Genomic DNA, 16303 nt, shown 5'->3' on the forward strand with positions numbered 1-16303 from the left:
ATCGCTCTCCTCTTCACGCTGTTTGCAGCGCCACGCTGTCTCCCTTCCATAGGCATTTGAGAACGCTTGTTGTAATTTTGCTGCCATTTTCGCTTCCTCCGGGTTGGTTACACGCCCCCTCCTGGACCGCTCTGCCCCTCCTCTCAGCCCTCCCCTTCTGCTTGTGTTTGCCTCTCGAGCGCCTCTCTCCCTTTTCGTGATCCCCTCTGACCCTCCCCTATCCTGCTGTACGCCGCCCTTGCTTCTATCGCTCTCCTCTTCACGCTGTTTGCAGCGCCACGCTGTCTCCCTTCCATAGGCATTTGAGAACGCTTGTTGTAATTTTGCTGCCATTTTCGCTTCCTCCGGGTTGGTTACACGCCCCCTCCTGGACCGCTCTGCCCCTCCTCTCAGCCCTCCCCTTCTGCTTGTGTTTGCCTCTCGAGCGCCTCTTTCCCTTTTCGTGATCCCCTCTGACCCTCCCCTATCCTGCTGTACGCCGTCCTTGCTTCTATCGCTCTCCTCTTCACGCTGTTTGCAGCGCCACGCTGTCTCCCTTCCATAGGCATTCTCCTTTCCCTTTCTGTCCGCCTGTAACCCTCTCTTTTTCTATCCCCTTGTCACAGCAGCTCCCATCTTTTCACTCGCGCAATTGTATGTCCTAATTTCTAAGGCCCCCTTTTTTCTCTCCTACTTTATTTCCCATGTTTCACCTTCTAATCCACTCTCCCGGGCCTGTCCTCCTTCGGTCTTATTCTCATTACCCCAACCTCTGCGTAAGTCTCACTTCCCTCCTTTACTTTCGCCCAGAGAGGACTTCTCTCCTTTATATTGCATTTTTACACCACCAAAGTAAGAAGTGAATATAGAACTTCGAAAAACTACTGCTGAGGCTCGTTACACGAGGATGCATTGAGACCAGCCCTGCCCCTTCTGAGTGAGTGTAGATTGGTGTTTGTTGGATTTTCTCTGCGGTTGGGTGTTAGTGAGCAGAGTCTCTGAACCAGTGTGTGATGTATATAGGTTTTAGGTCTAAGGAGTAGCCAGAAAATTAAAATTCTCCTCCACAGCTCTGAGGTCACCAAGCACGTGAGGTTGAACCTCCCTGGAACAGCTCCCCTTTCTCCTCCATCCAAACATCTGTCAGGTTCAGACTGGGACAGAAAATAGGCCAGGGAACCAAAAGAAAAGGCCCCCCCCCCCATTAGGGAACCAAATAAAGTGCCCCCCCCCCCCATTACCGACCCAGAGAGCTAACAAAAATGGTAATTTCACTGAAATCAACAATAACAAGCATTTACAATGCAACGGTCTCGGCATTGTTAAAGTTGCAGCTATTGGCATTGCTCTTGACATTTTTGTTTATGTTTTTGTTTTTAAAACATATAAAGAAACGGCATTGTTATTTACAATGTCAATAGCTTAATCAGTGTGTGTGTAGGTGGCTGTGTGTGTGGGTGTAAATGCAATAGGTCTCGCATTTGAGAGTGATTAAGCTATTGACATTGTAAATAACAATGCCGTTTCTTTAAATGTTTTAAAAACAAAAACATAAACAAAAATAATGTCATGAGCAATGCCAATAGCTCTAACTTTACCAATGCCGAGACCATTGCATTGTAAATGCTTGTTTGCCTAAAGGCGTGGCTCCTTTTCACCTCGGCCAATCTGGCAGCCTCTCAATGTCATTTTCTCCACCTGACCTCTTGAAAGGGCTGGGCCCCAAAAGAGTCTTATATTTTACATCAGTCGCACCAAAGACTATCAGGTTGACCATTAGCTCTTTGTGTGGTTCTTGAAGGGAAAGAAAGGTAAGGCGGTGCAAAAAATAACTTTGTCCGGGTGGATAGTTCTATTCTTTGAGATCTGTTATGTTACCTATCTCTGTGCAAGAGCACTGCTTTGAAAAGGTTCCGGCTGCAGTTGGAGACCTTGGGAGTATTCTACAAGTGAGCAAACTGCAGTAAGATAAAGTGTCCATCAGAAAGAGCATTACTTAAGGTAAATAAATTGTTCTTTAAAAATTTAGTTATCAACCTCATTTTTTGTTTCTTCAGAAAATATGCTGGCAATAACTAATGGGTTTCATCCATTTCTGGATAGCACCACTATGAAGTACTTTGTTGCTTGGCTTTGGGCAAATTGTGTGTTGTGAATGACTTGGACATTGCTGGTCTTGTGGATGTTGTGTCTATTAGGTTCTCACGTTCCATCGAGAATCTTCTTCTTTTTTTTTTTTTTTTTTTATTTCGGGTTCGCTTCATTTTTTATATATTGAATATTATCCCAAACTTTCAAGTTTGAATCCTTTACTAGAAGTGGAGCTGTTAAACTTCAAGTCAGTAAGATTTCTTGATTAAAGAGTCCAGAATACATCCACATGTTTAATGCAAGAGTATGCCATCAGGTATGGCAATCACTTTCCTGTTTTTTCATATTTTTTTCTCCTATAGGCTTAAAAAAAAAACCAAAAAAAAGGTTGTATTTGTAAAGCGCACTATAACCCGCGAGGGTATCCTTGCGCCGTGCGTGTAGGTGCGTGCGCTCCTAGCCCTGACTATGGTAGGTTCGTTAATTGAAAACCCAGAGCTTCTTGTGGATTTCAAGAAGAGAGCATGAGGCTCTGATGTGTAGTGAAAGGACCTTCTGTGCTTTAGGTAAGATGTAAGAGAACCACCGTGCTCCAGATCTGGTTCTGTGTGTGATGTGTGCAAGTAGAAGTCCTGTGGAGCTGTCTGGGTGGTTGGTGAAATGAGATGCGACTGTTCAGGTAGGTGAGGCCTGAGTTGTATGGCAGTGGCATTTTTTTAGGTGTCGGGGAATGTGGCTGAGTTGATGGGGGGGCATTGAGGATGGGTGTTAGTGCCTTGCTTTTCAGTAGGAGTCCTTTGCTGAAGGCATGGTGTGGACGAGGGTCCGATTGAACACCCCCCCCCTTCTCTCTTGCTCCCCCTTCCCAAGTGTATGGTCTTCATGGGAGCAGTGATTATTACGGTGGTGATGGCAGGCCACAAGGTCAGTATTTGTTCTTGGGCTGTAATGGGAAGTTGAGTTGCGACAGTGATGATGGTCTAGTTTAGCGTCGAAGCTACTGTATATGGAGGTGATTTTGCTACAGAAGAACTCAGTTAGTAGCAAAGGTTTTGTTAGGGGGTGATGTTGCCGGAGGCTGCTGGAGGCGCAGTCAAATCTTTGACTATGGTGAAGATTTCCTTGCTTCTGTTAGAAGCTGGCATCATTGGTATCTGCATGAGCTGTGGGCTTGGTGTTCCTTATCTACTAGTGAGGATCACTTTATCTGTGGTGTATCGACTTGTTTTCCATTTGCGCTCCAGTTTCTTATAAAGCTGTTTAATCATTCTGAGTTCCTCTGTGTATCAGCCGGCTATGGTTGGGCTCATGCCATGGATTTGAGTGTCGGAAGAGCCAGGGTGTCCATGCATGCCGTGATCCAGCTGTTGAGGTTTTTGACGGCTTTCAGCAAGTCACTGATGTCTTTGGGTTGATGCTCAGAGAGGGCGGAAGTCCACTCCTTGTCTGAGATGTTTTTACACCTGCAGCGGGCGGTTCCGATGGTGGTAGGTCTGTGATGGTACAGGATGAGTATCCTGAAACCGACACAAGCATGGTCTGTCCAGGTCATAGTTACTGACTTTCCGACTGTGATGTTGCTGAATGAGGAAAAAAGCAGGCCAATAGGTGTCCAGCGATATGGGTGAGTTCTGTAACATGCTAGGCGAGGCCAAGGTTCCTGATCTTTTCTAAAGAGGCTGGGTCAGTACAGTCTTCTAGGTGAAAGTTAAGGTCCCTGAGGAAGATTATGGTTTTGGCGTTGATAAGGAGTGCAACGAAGTCCACGGTGTTGCTGGCAAAATTGGTACAGGGACTTTATGGTCTGTTAACGAGCGGTTACTTGGGAGAAGTTGTCCGTGATGTATATCTTGAATGTCAGGTGTTCATGCAGATAGTGGCTATGTCCATATAGGTGGTGCAGCTGGCAGTATCTTTGAATATGATGTAGACTCCTCCTCGATGCTTGTGCTGACTGTCTTGCCCAACTATCTTGTAGCCGGCCGGGATGGCTGTAGCGGTGTTCTGTGGTGAGGCAGGGCCTGCGATGTCTGATGTTTCAGCATGTTTGTGTGAAAGAGCAGGCCGGGCGCAGGGTTGTGCAGTAGATTTCATATCTCTGTGGCATGTTTGGTGAGGAGCAGGTGTTGAGAAGCATGCATGAGAGTGTGACGTACTGATTGGGTGGTGTTTGGTATGTATGTGTGTGTGAGTTGCTGGTTGGTTTGTCTGAGTGGGCAAGTGGGCTGCAGTTGGTGTGTGCATGCACGAGTGGTTGGTGTAGGGTGTGGGAGAGGGCATGAGAACTTGCAGGAGGTGCTTGTGAACACTCCTTCCGTGTTATGGGGCATGATGTGGCAGCAGTGCGGGGAGTGACTGCCAGGGTTCAGAGCATGGAGGAGCCTGCAAGGTATAGATGAGCAGTGGGAAAACCAGAGTTCCTGGTGCTGGGCACGTTCTAGGCATGTACAGGCACAGACAGGCTTGCCTTTGGTGCACCTTTTAGGTTCCTGCTGTGCTTCTGCACTGCAGCCACCATTAAGTAGGTCCTGGATAGGAGGGACAAGCGCACTGTACCATGTGCAGGAAACTAATGATGTCACCATCTGTGCAGATGGACAATGGGAAATTAAGCTCTCTTCCTTGGCTTAGTCTTTTAAAGACGGTTTTGGAAGGAAACAAGTGATGTCCTGTGCAAATGGATTGGACGGCTAGATCATTTTTCATAGTCTGGTATAGAACCATTCCATAATACTTGCAGAGCCTCTGAATCTATTGCACTGATTAACATTTTGTAATGCTTTCAGTGATGAGGATTTTTTACTGGCAGGCTGCAAAATTGTTTCTGAGCTGGACACAGTATAGTTGGGATGTGCACAACATGTTATCTTTTTGACAGTGCTAGCTTTTTTGTAAGCCAGATGCTGACATGTCAGCATGTGGCTCAATCCAATATGGTGGAACATAAATCTTTTCTCTTAATTTTTGCTTTGTATCCAACCCAGATACTCTCAATAATAACCTTACGCTTGACTTCACATGGAGGAGCAGGGAATGAACATCAGTAGCGAGGCACATGAGGAAGTAGAAAACAACACTAAACAAACATGTCTGTTACTATTCATAGTGTAAACACGTTCAGTGAAACTACAGAAACAGGATTACATGTATTGGGTGTCCTATATTTCATCATGAACATACCCAACCAAAAGTCATAACTTTAATTCTGGAGAGGTAAGGGCTAAGTTTCGAAGAATGTGTTACGTTTGAATAGGGAGAGCCAATAGGCAACCTCCCAACCACAGGGATAAGTAAAATAGATCTGTAACCTTGAAGTATAATCGGCTGCCACTAACCTTCAGTCTTTGCTTAGCCTTCCTAAGGTGGGAGGCAGTAGTCTTCCCTATTGAGGGTAGCTTGGCAGGTAGCCCTTGTCCAGCAGAATCTAGCTCTTTTCTGTGGATCTGTAAAACATAATCCTTTTGAGCACTGCTTCAAATGCATCCAATGAGGTAGGGTGGAGGCCATAACAGAAGTTCAGCTGGGCCATTTAAAAACCAAATAGTGACGTTTTCATCGATTTCCTGAAGCAAATATGATTAGCTCCTGATCTCCAGAAAAAGCAGAGACCCTCTCACAATCTTGGGCTTTGCCAGGGTTTATGCCTCCCTTCATCATCTGCTTGATAGATTGTTACTACATCACGTTTGCAGCTAGCGAGTGCAAATTTCTGGTTGAGGTGTACCGTGGGCCTACATTTTGTGAGCATCTTAGGTCTTTTCCGCAGTAGGCTATGTGGACAATGTAGAGGAGTTTGAATTTGATCTTGTCTCTAGCTAGTAATAATACTGCCATTTATTAAGCGCAAACAGCTACCTCCTGGGAGGTGTACTGGCGCTGTAGCGGCAGGTGAAACAGGGAGCGATTAAATTAATCCAGGTTGAAAAGCCAGGTTTTGACTGCCTTTCTAAACAGTATTTCAGAAGAAATCTGGCGTTGGGGAGAGAATTCCACAATTTAGATGCCCCAAACGAGAATGATCTGCTACCCAGCCGGGTGCAGGATCTCAAAACACGTGACTGCGTGTAAACACCCAACCTCTGTTTCAGGTATGCAGGGCAAGATCCGTAAAATGCCCGGAATGCTAAGGTCAAGGCCTTGAATTTAATTCTCTTGGCTACAGGTAGCCAGTGAAGTTCTTTGATTTGCAGAGAGATGTGTTGTCGAAAAGGAATGTGTTTGGTTAATCTTGCAGCTGCATTTTTAACCATTTGGAGTTTCTTTACAAGATAGGCCGGTAAGCCTGTGTAAAGGCCATTAGCGTAGTCCAGGCGGGCAGTAACTGTAGCGTGGATTACAGTCCTGCGGCAGCTCTGTGGCAGCAGATGTATAAATTTCTGCAGGTTTCTCAGGCTGCGGAAACAGGTGGCTGTAACCTGCTGAATCTGGGCCGAGAAAGATAAATCAACCTGCCATTTTACGCCCAGATTTTTGCCTGGTCCGCTGGTGCAGGTGGCGGGCCCATTTCCTCAGGCCACCAGAGGGCAGCCGGCGGTGGATGAGATTTGCCAAAAAACATCACTTCCATTTTGTCGGCATTCAATTTAAGTTTGTTATTCATCCTGCCTGCAATGTCTTTTAAGCAGCCTTTGAAGCGCTTAAAAGAGCTTCCAGATCGCCCTCTGTGTCACATTTACGGAGGGATGGCACATTAGGATTGCCTTGTTTGGCATGTGAATGCCTGGACAGTGTTTAAAGCTACCAGTTTGTTAATATTATTTTTGTCTCATGTTAAACAAGGGAATATGGAGAATGAAATGCATTTGAACATTTCCAGGATTAACGGTAGTGAAATTAAGCTTCATCCTCTGAAGCACTTAATAGAACACATATGTTCAGCCTATAGCTGTGTAACTTGTTATAAATGCTGGAATGTTTGCTGTCATCAGAACAAAGGCACCTTAATAATGGTGGAGTGATGGAATTACAATGTTATTAATGGCTTCTCTTGGAAACCTTTGGCAGGAATAACAGATTTTAAATCTGAAATCTGCCATCTGCCATCAGCTCTAGGCTTCTCCCAAGCAGAGACTGGCCCAGGATGTAAAAGAAATACAAACATGCACCTGATGATCTACTTTACATCCGGGATCATGTATCACTCAACTCTTTAAAAAGAGTATTCCCAGGGATGAACCGCCTCCAAAAAAGGAGAGCTGCAAGATCAATCCTGCAGGAAAGCGAGTTATAGTGAGAGCAGCGAGGCATAAATGAAACTTTATTCCTCCTTTCAAGGTATGACAGGTACCATTTGGAAGAGATAGAGCAGCAGGTCAAACATTTGCCAGAGGCAGCACATCATCAACATTCCCACAATTGGGCACTGACTGAGGGCACGGCTAAAGCCACAGAACCACTCCAAACGTAAATTGGCATGACTGTTTTTTGGCCTGGCAGGAGAGGGGGTGCTAAATCTGCAGTAACACATCAACATTTCTGGCTTTCAGAAGCATCAGCCAGGGTTGTGGATTTCCTATAGTCCGATGCACAGGACATATCGTTTGGGGTCAAGGACCACAAGTTTTCATGTTTATTTCATCCTTGGGTCAAGCAGGCCCAAACCCCTACAGCACAAACCCGTTGGCTGTCAGTTTACAGTACCAGGTTATGGATCAGGAAAAGGCATTACCTTCAGTGTAATGTTCATGTCTAAATGTTAATGCTGTTTGAACTTGTATTTATGGATCTGAAAGAGACGTGTTAGTGATTGATTCCTTACCTTAAAATATCCCCAGGCGTCAGACTGGATCCGGAAAGTTTTCGTCGGCAGTACCCCTGCGCGTCGGAAGGTGGTGTCGCGCGGCTCCGCGTCGGTCGCTGGCGTCATATGCGCCGAGATGACGTCACGGAGACTACTTAGGCGCCACCCATGCGCGCGAATGTCAGTTCTTTCTTTTTCTGCTCCAGCAAGCGCAGATCCGATTAGAGCACGTACCCTAGTCACTTTTTGACTAACTTTTGAGACTTTTTGTCTTTCAATTTTGAGTCTTTTGACTCCTGGTGCCATGTAGGGATGACTGGGTTTAAATCCTGCGGGGCCTGTCGCTGTACAGTGTCGGTGGCCAACCCCCATGGCATCTGTCTCTACTGTCTGGAGTGCGACCATGACTCCCAGTCATGTTCCGACTGTCTGGCCATGGCTCCAAAGGCCATACGGGAGCGGTCCTCTAAGCTGCTGGAGGCCCAGCAGTCGTCTCCGCGCCGTTCGAGGTCCAGGGGTCGATCGAGAGACCGACCGCGGAGCCATCATCATTGCTCCTCAGGTTAGAAGTCTTCACACTCTGAATTGGGTAAGAGACGTCCTAAGAAGAACTCGAAGAAGCGGTGTTGCTCGAGGACCCTCCCTCCCTCTCCCCGTCTGTCTCCGGACGAGGGTGCCGGGGGTACCTCCCCCGCGGCTCCTTTGGAGCCTGTGAGTCCTGCAGCCTACCCACCTTATCCAGGTCCGTCGGCGACTCCTGCCCAGGTGCAATCTTTCCTTGCTGCCATGGACCGCCTTTTCAGGCCTAGGGCTCCCACCGGCGCGCTTTCGGGCCCCGCGGTCCCAGCCGAGGGCCCTCACTTGCCGCTGGCTCTGGCACTGCAAGGTCCTCCGCCAGCGGCTCCGGTGCCGCAAGGTCCTCTGCCGGCAGCTCCAGCCCCGGCGCCGCCTGCGGCTCCGTTCCCAGCACCGCTGTGGGTTACGTTCGTTCCACCACCGCCCTTGCCCGGTTTCCTGGACAATTTTGTCCATAGTTGGGACCCTAATTGGGACACTGAGCCGAACCGGCGCCGTTTTTGGCGCCGTTCGACCCTTTTTATTCCCCTGTCCCTTCCCCGCCGCCGCAGCCTGTTCCACGAGCAGTGGAGGAAGGGAACGACTGGGAGGGGTCTGAGGACCCTCTCGCACAGCAGTGCGGGTCCAAACAGGAATGAACAGAAGAGTTTGAGGATGCAGGTGGCCTTGATCTCTCCTCTGAACCTGGTTTTCTTTCTCCTCCTGCTGTGGCTATAGAGGAGGGCGCCACATACACTATGGTGCTCTGTAGACCGGCTGAGGCTCTTGACCTTGACCAGCCTACAGTGACCCTCAAAACTAATCTCCTCACTGAAGTACTTCAGCCGGCGGCAAGCTCTATGGAGCCCCTGCTGCCATTCAATGAGGCGTTAACTGACGTATTGATGGGCACCTGGTCTAGACCAGCAACGGGGGTTCCTGTGGATAAAAACGTAGCCAGGCGTCATCGCCCGGCCCCGGGTGACCCTGCTTTTTTGACAACCCACCCAACTCCGGAGAACCTGGTCATCCAGGACTCCACTTCCCAAAGCGCATTCTCAACCGCCCCGCCGGATAAGGAATCCAAGAAGCTGGAACAGTTCGGCAAGAAACTGTTTTCTTCTGCCAGCTTGGGGCTGCGGTCTGTGAACACCGCATGCCTCTTGGGCCGCTATTCCCACCCTGTGTGGGACACGGTTGCGCAGGTGCTGCCTCAGTGTCCGGAGGAGATCTGGACAGTGCTTTCCCAAGCTGTTGCTGAGGGGAAAGATGCAGCAAAGTTCGCCATCTGGTGTGGACTGGACTCCGCGGACTTAATGGGTAGGGCGATTTCCACAACAGTGGCCTTCCGTCGCCACGCCTGGTTGCGGTCCACTGGGTTCTCAGGGGATGTTCAGAGTTCCATTATGGACATGCCCTTTGATTGTACTCGCCTGTTTGGTGATAAGGCAGCTAGTGCGCTGGAACGTTTTAAGGACTCCCAGGCTACGGCCAAGTCCTTGGGTCTCCCCACCACGCTCCCAGCCACATCTGCTTTTCGTTCCTTTCGTGGCCATGGAAGGGGCGCCCCGACATGTTCGTTCAGCCAGAAGCCTGCGCAGAACCAACCTCAGCGTGGCCATGGACGTGGTTCACGCCGCGGCGGGACAGGGGGCCAGCGTGCGGGTCAGTCCACCTCGGCTCCCGCAGCCTCCGCTTCGAAGCCTTCCTAGTCCGAGCTTTGGGGCACACCCCACACCGGTGGGCGGCAGGGTTCGCCATCACCTCCCCCACCGGCGTTCCGTTGCCTCGGACAGGTGGGTGTTGCAAATTGTCCGAAGAGGCTACTCCCTCCCCTTCGAGTCTGCCCCTCCAGCCATGCCACCTCAGTTCCACTTTGCGCTTCTCCAGCAGGAAGTCACGGCCCTCTTGGCCAAGGGGGCCATCAAGCGCGTTCCTGAGCCAGAAGTAGGATGTGGTTGTTATTCCCACTACTTTCTGGTTCCCAAGAAGGAGAAAGGGGGCCTGCGCCCCATCTTGGACCTCAGGAACGTCAACCGCTTCCTCCGGAAGGAGAAGTTCAAGATGTTGACTGTGGCCCAGGTCTTGGCTGCCCTCGACCCTGGAGACTGGATGGTAGCGTTGGACTTGCAGGACGCATATTTTCATATCCCTGTCCTGCCGGCCCACCGAAGTTGCCTGCGGTTCACGGTAGGCCAAGAGCATTTTCACTTTGCCATGCTCCCCTTCGGCCTTACCAGTGCCCCTCAGGTGTTCACGACAGTTATGGCAGTGTTTGCAGCTCATCTGTGCAGATCAGGGGTTCCAGTCTTCCCCTATCTCGACGACTGGTTGTTGAAGGCGTGCTTGTCCCAGGCAGTCGTCTCCCACCTCCAGACTACAGCCGACCTCCTGCATTTGCTGGGGTTTTCCATCAATGTGCCGAAGTCGCACCTGAGCCCCTCTCAGAAGCTCCTCTTCATCGGAGCGGTTCTGGATTCGATGCAGTTTCGGATTTATCCTCCCAAGCAGCGAGTCCGGGATATTCAGGCTATGATTCTGACCTTTCAGCCTCTATCCCGGGTTTCGGTCAGGATGACCCTCCGGCTCCTGGGCCTAATGGCCTCCTGCATCCTGCTAGTGCAACATGCCAGATGGCATATGCGGGCTCTGCAGTGGGACCTGAAATTCCAGTGGGCACAGTATCAGGGCAACCTGTCCGATAACGTCCAGATCTCGGAGGGCTCTGCACGACAATTGCAGTGGTGGCTCACGAATCGTGATTGGGTCAAGGCCAGATCCCTCTCCCTTCCCCAACCGGAGTATACAGTGGTGACGGATGCGTCCCTCCTGGGATGGGGTGGCCACTTGGGAAAGGCGGAGATCAGAGGCCTCTGGTCTCCGGTGGAGTCCCGGCTCCATATCAACCTTTTGGAGCTTCAGGCGATCCGGCTTGCACTGAAAGCTTTCCTTCCCTCTGTCGGGGAAGTGTAGTCCAGGTGTTCATGGACACCACCACCGCCATGTGGTACTGCAACAAACAGGGCGGGGTGGGGTCGTGGACCCTATGTCACGAGGCTCTTCGCCTCTGGACATGGCTGGAACATCAAGGCATTACCTTGGTGGCTCAACACCTGGCAGGTTCTCTGAACGCCAGGGCTGACGAACTCAGCCGCCGGTGCATGATGGATCACGAATGGCTTCTGAACTCGGACATGGCGCAAGGTCTCTTTCTGCAGTGGGGAGAGCCTTGGTTAGATCTATTCGCCACCGAAGAGAACGCGCAATGTCATCAGTTCTGCGCATTGGAATTTCCAAGGCGGCACTCGCTCGGCAATGTTTTTCGTCGCGAGTGGAGCTGCGGTCTGTTGTACGCCTTTCCGCCTATACCACTTCTGCCTAGAGTGCTGAAGAAGATTCGGCGCGACCGTGCCCAAATCATCCTTGTGGCTCCGGATTGGGCATGAAGATACTGGTATCCTGAGCTACTCAGCATGGCGATCGATCCCCGATCTGATTGCCTCTTCGGGAGGATCTTCTGTCGCAGCTGCAGGGGGACGGTCCTCCACCCGAACCTGTCCAGTCTCCACCTCCATGCGTGGAGATTGAGCGGCGACAGTTGACAGCTTTCGACCTTCCTCCCGAAGTCTGTGATGTCATTCTGGCAGCCAGGCGTCCCTCCACTAAAACGGTATACGCCTGCAGGTGGGACAAATTTGTGGCATGGTGCACAGCAAAGGCTGTGGACCCCCTTTCTGCCCCTCTTTCCGAGGTCCTTCTGTTCCTTCTCTCTTTGGCCCAGCAGGGCTCTGCTCTGGGCACTATCAAAGGTTATCTTTTAGCAATCTCCGTCTTTCTACGGCTTCCAGATTAGCCTTCTCTTTTTAAGTCCCCAGTTGTTAATCGCTTCCTCAAAGGCATTACACACACGTTTCCTCCCGTGCCTTTCATAATGCCTCAATGGGACTTAAATCTTGTCTTGACATATCTGATGTGCGCTCCCTTTGAGCCCCTTCATAACTGTCCCTTACGTCTTCTCACTCTCAAGACAGCTTTCCTGGTAGCTACCACCTCTGAAAAGTGAGTGAGCTCCAGGCTTTCTTCTAAACCTCCTTTTCTTTCTGTTCATCCGAACAAGGTGGTTTTAAGGACTCCTCCTTCTTTCTTGCCAAAGGTTGTCACGCCCTTCCACATCGGGCAGATCATCACTTTGCCCACCTTCTTTCCCCCTCTGCATCTTTCAAAAGAGGAAGAGAGGCTCCACCGTCTGGACCCAAAACGTGCGCTCTCGTTCTATCTAAAGCGCACACAACAGTTCCGGGTGGATGACCAGCTTTTTGTTGGCTACTTGGGCACCAAAAAAGGTCTGGCCGTGCACAAACGAACCATCTCTCGGTGGGTTGTACTGTGCATCAAAGCATGTTACTCGTTGGCTAAAAAGGAGCCTCCTGTGGGGCTGTGTGCTCATTCTACCAGGGCAACGGCAGCCACTACAGCCTTGGGACGCAGCGTTCCCTTGCAGGTCATTTGTCAGGCAGCTATGTGGTCCTCGCTGCACACGTTTACCAAGCATTATTGCCTTGACAGTCAAGTCCGGAGAGACTGCTTCTTTGGCCTTTCTGTCCTCCGTGACTTTCTGGTGTAATCTTGTTCGCAGACCCACCACCGGGGTTGGTATTGCAGGGGTATCTATTCTAAGGTAAGGAATCTATCACTAACGTGTCTTTTTCAGATGCACAAGTTACTACTTGTTTAACGATATATCTGTAGGAGACATTAGTTAGTGATAGATTGCTTACCGCCCCACCCATCCTCTCCGTTCTGCTAACTGATTTATAAGGTTAAGGTCATCCCTTTCAAGGCCCTAGTTTCATGGCACCAGTGGTCATTTTCTTGCATGGCTCTCCGTTCCTGGCTTGGAAAGTTGTGTACAGGACAGACGTCAAAGCGCATGGGTGGCGCCTAAGTAGCCTCCGTGATGTCATCTCGGAGCATAAGACACCAGCGACGGACGCGGTGCCGCACAACGCCACCTTTCGACGCGCAGGGGTACTGCTGACGAAAACTTTCTGGATCAAGTCTGACGCCTGGGGATATTCTAAGGTAAGGAATCAATCACTAACTAATGTCTGATACAGATATATCGTTACACAAGTAGTAACTTGTGCTTCATTAATGCAAATCCTTTATTATTAGGGTTAGTGCTCTAAGGAAATGTTGTTAGCTCGGACTGCACTACTAACGTTGGTTCCCGTGTAAAAATGTGTACATGTTTGCAAAGTTTATTATGAGGCTACATATAATGCTCTCGGAATGCTTTGATTAACTGCAAATCTTTTCAGAAGCTTCGAAGTAAGAGTGGTGATTCTTTGCTTCCAAAATAAAATGGTCACAAAAAAATGCAACTAGGAAAAAATATGTTTGCTAAACTACCGCAAATTTCTAGGTGTCATTTCCTTAAAGTATATGTTAGTAAACATGTTGATCAATGCTAAATGTTTTAAAGAATATTCATAATGAAAAATCAATGTAACCAGTTTCAACAACATTATGGGAAACAAGAAAATAAATAAGCATTGGCAAAGCAAATAAGTCTTGACATTGGTGGTCAGCCTTTAGTTTCTTGTTTTGAAACGGTTTGTGTAAAACTGTGTTGTTGTGGGTGTTACCATGCCCTCAACATTATAATAAACATTGACAAAAAGCTAAAATATTTTTTGATCTCAAAGCGCATACATTGTCACAGTAGGCACTGGAAAAAGCAATTTTGCCTGCTGATATGCTCCTTGTGAAAGCGAAGAATACTGTCACTCTCACTGAAGCCAGCCGATAGAGAGAGGGAGGTAGACATAGAATTTTAATAACAACAAAAAAGCTTGGTTAACGCTAGACCTAATTAGGAGCACAATTCTTAAAGAAAGTCACAAAAGTGCACCTACGGTGTATGTCCTTGCATTAGTGCAGATTTACAGCTTTCATGAATTCACAAGAATTTACAGAAGCAGGCCAGGAAATCGTACTCCTAGAAAATGTTTGTGAATTGCATTATAGCACGAGCAGATATGCAGATTTAAGAGGGCATTTCAACCCTGGAACTATTGCTTCTACCTCCAGCTCAGTATCTGGAGCTGCGCAAATGTGGCAAAATAAGGGAATTGCTAGCATTCAATACCTACTATAGTATGAGCCGTGACTTAATCAGAGTAAAGGGTACAGGAGGCCAAGGAAAGGGTGGCTTCGCCTCCAAGCAATGACTTGCTTACCGCTCAGACAAGTTTGTCCTATCAATTGTCCAATGAGGATAATCATTGGAGTTCCACACCACCAAACGTCCCACCTTGCTGTTATTCAGGAACATCAAAGACTTTTGCAAGAGATTTAAGCGCTACTCAGCAAGGGTGCTAGAGAACCCTTCTCCTCCTCACCAAGGAGTAACTTCCTCATTCTAAATAATGATGGCTTGCTGCGGCCTATTCTCAGGCTGTTAAACATTTACATACAATTGGAGCATTTCAAACTGTACATTATGGCATTCCGCTGATGTGCACAGAAGATTAAATAGTAACCCTCAAACTGAAAGACACCTACCCTTCACGTCCCCATCCATTTTGCGCTTCATTGTTACTTCAAATTTTTTGTAAATGAGGAACACTTTTAATTCAAATTGTTGCCCTTCGGGCTCCATTTTGTTCACCAAATGTCTTCAAGTGGGTGAAGGACATCGGCGCCACACAACCATCCGTGTCTTGGTACCTGGCCAACTGGCCGATAGCAGCACCCATCAATTTGTAGCACACACTTATTTACTTCACTTTTTTACACGGTAGGTTTTACAGTCTGTGCCTAAATGTCACATCTCTGCCCACAGCGGTTACAACCATCTTAATGCTGAAACGATAGGAGGTTGTTACTGGTCTGTTCATTTATCGACCCTCATTCAGAGGTGACCATTACCCCAAATATCTCACTTTCTGGAAGGAGAGCACATCTATACAGCCTGACTGTTCAGGGTATCTGGATGCAGCAGAAAATTCACATCAGTTTCTAAGAGTTGGCAGCAACCTTACACATTTTTTTTCCACAACCTCAAAGAGTAACAGAAAAAGCACTGTACACATTAGATTGCATTGACTGTACCAAATCCATTTGCAAGGCGAAGCAACTCTTATGTTTGCAAAACTTGACTTGGGAAATCCTATCTTATGTTGGGCCTTGCAAGATTGGTAGTGAAGTGTATGCAGGAATCCTATGCCAAAGCCAAACATTCTGTTCATACTTGGCTAAAGCAAATGAATGTAAAAAAGTATCCGTAAAGACTTTCCTGGGATACGCCCCATCTGCTTAATGCACTGACAAGCCACCACTTTAGGGGATAGCACTGCTCTCTATTATATGCTGAGCTTGTGATTTACAGCTACCAATGCTCTGTTTAAACTTGTAACTATTTGTTTATAGGTTGTAATAGATTCACATGCGCCCCCCCAGCTCTCCAGATAGAAGCTGGTACTTCAGATGCATGGGTCTACACACATTCATCCTGAAACACTGCACCTTTAGCCATTTACTGTCTTGCTTTGCTCTACTTCACTTACTTTACTCATCCTTTCGGAGGAAGAACACAATGTGAGGTGAAATATTTGTCTTGATACGTTGTGTATTTCGGGGAGTGATGTGAGTGATCACAAGTTACCACAAAACTCGTACTTTTAAGAAAAACAGCTTCCAATGTTTGCACTGAACACTAGATACCAGGAATGTGCAGAACATGTGAATCTACAGCACTAAAAGCTGCAAACTGATAGTACAAAGTAAGTCACTTTTTTATTTGATCAATAGCATAGGGAATTAACTCTACATACTGTAAAGTTCCAAATACTAATTCCATTATTGCACCTTGATTTATGGACATCCCAGCTGAGGCGCAACCCTTGTGATGATCTTTTACCGTAGTAACTCTTT

The 16303-nt window shown here is 48.2% G+C and overlaps 1 protein-coding gene across 1 annotated transcript in view; it reads left to right on the plus strand.

The window, feature by feature from the left end:
- Positions 1-16303, plus strand: part of MAGT1 (magnesium transporter 1) — a 143918-nt gene that overhangs the window by 65564 nt on the left and 62051 nt on the right. The window lies entirely within an intron of this gene.

The sequence above is a fragment of the Triturus cristatus genome, chromosome 5_2 (genome assembly GCF_964204655.1).
Source record: "Triturus cristatus chromosome 5_2, aTriCri1.1, whole genome shotgun sequence".
NCBI classification, from domain to species: Eukaryota; Metazoa; Chordata; class Amphibia; order Caudata; family Salamandridae; genus Triturus; species Triturus cristatus.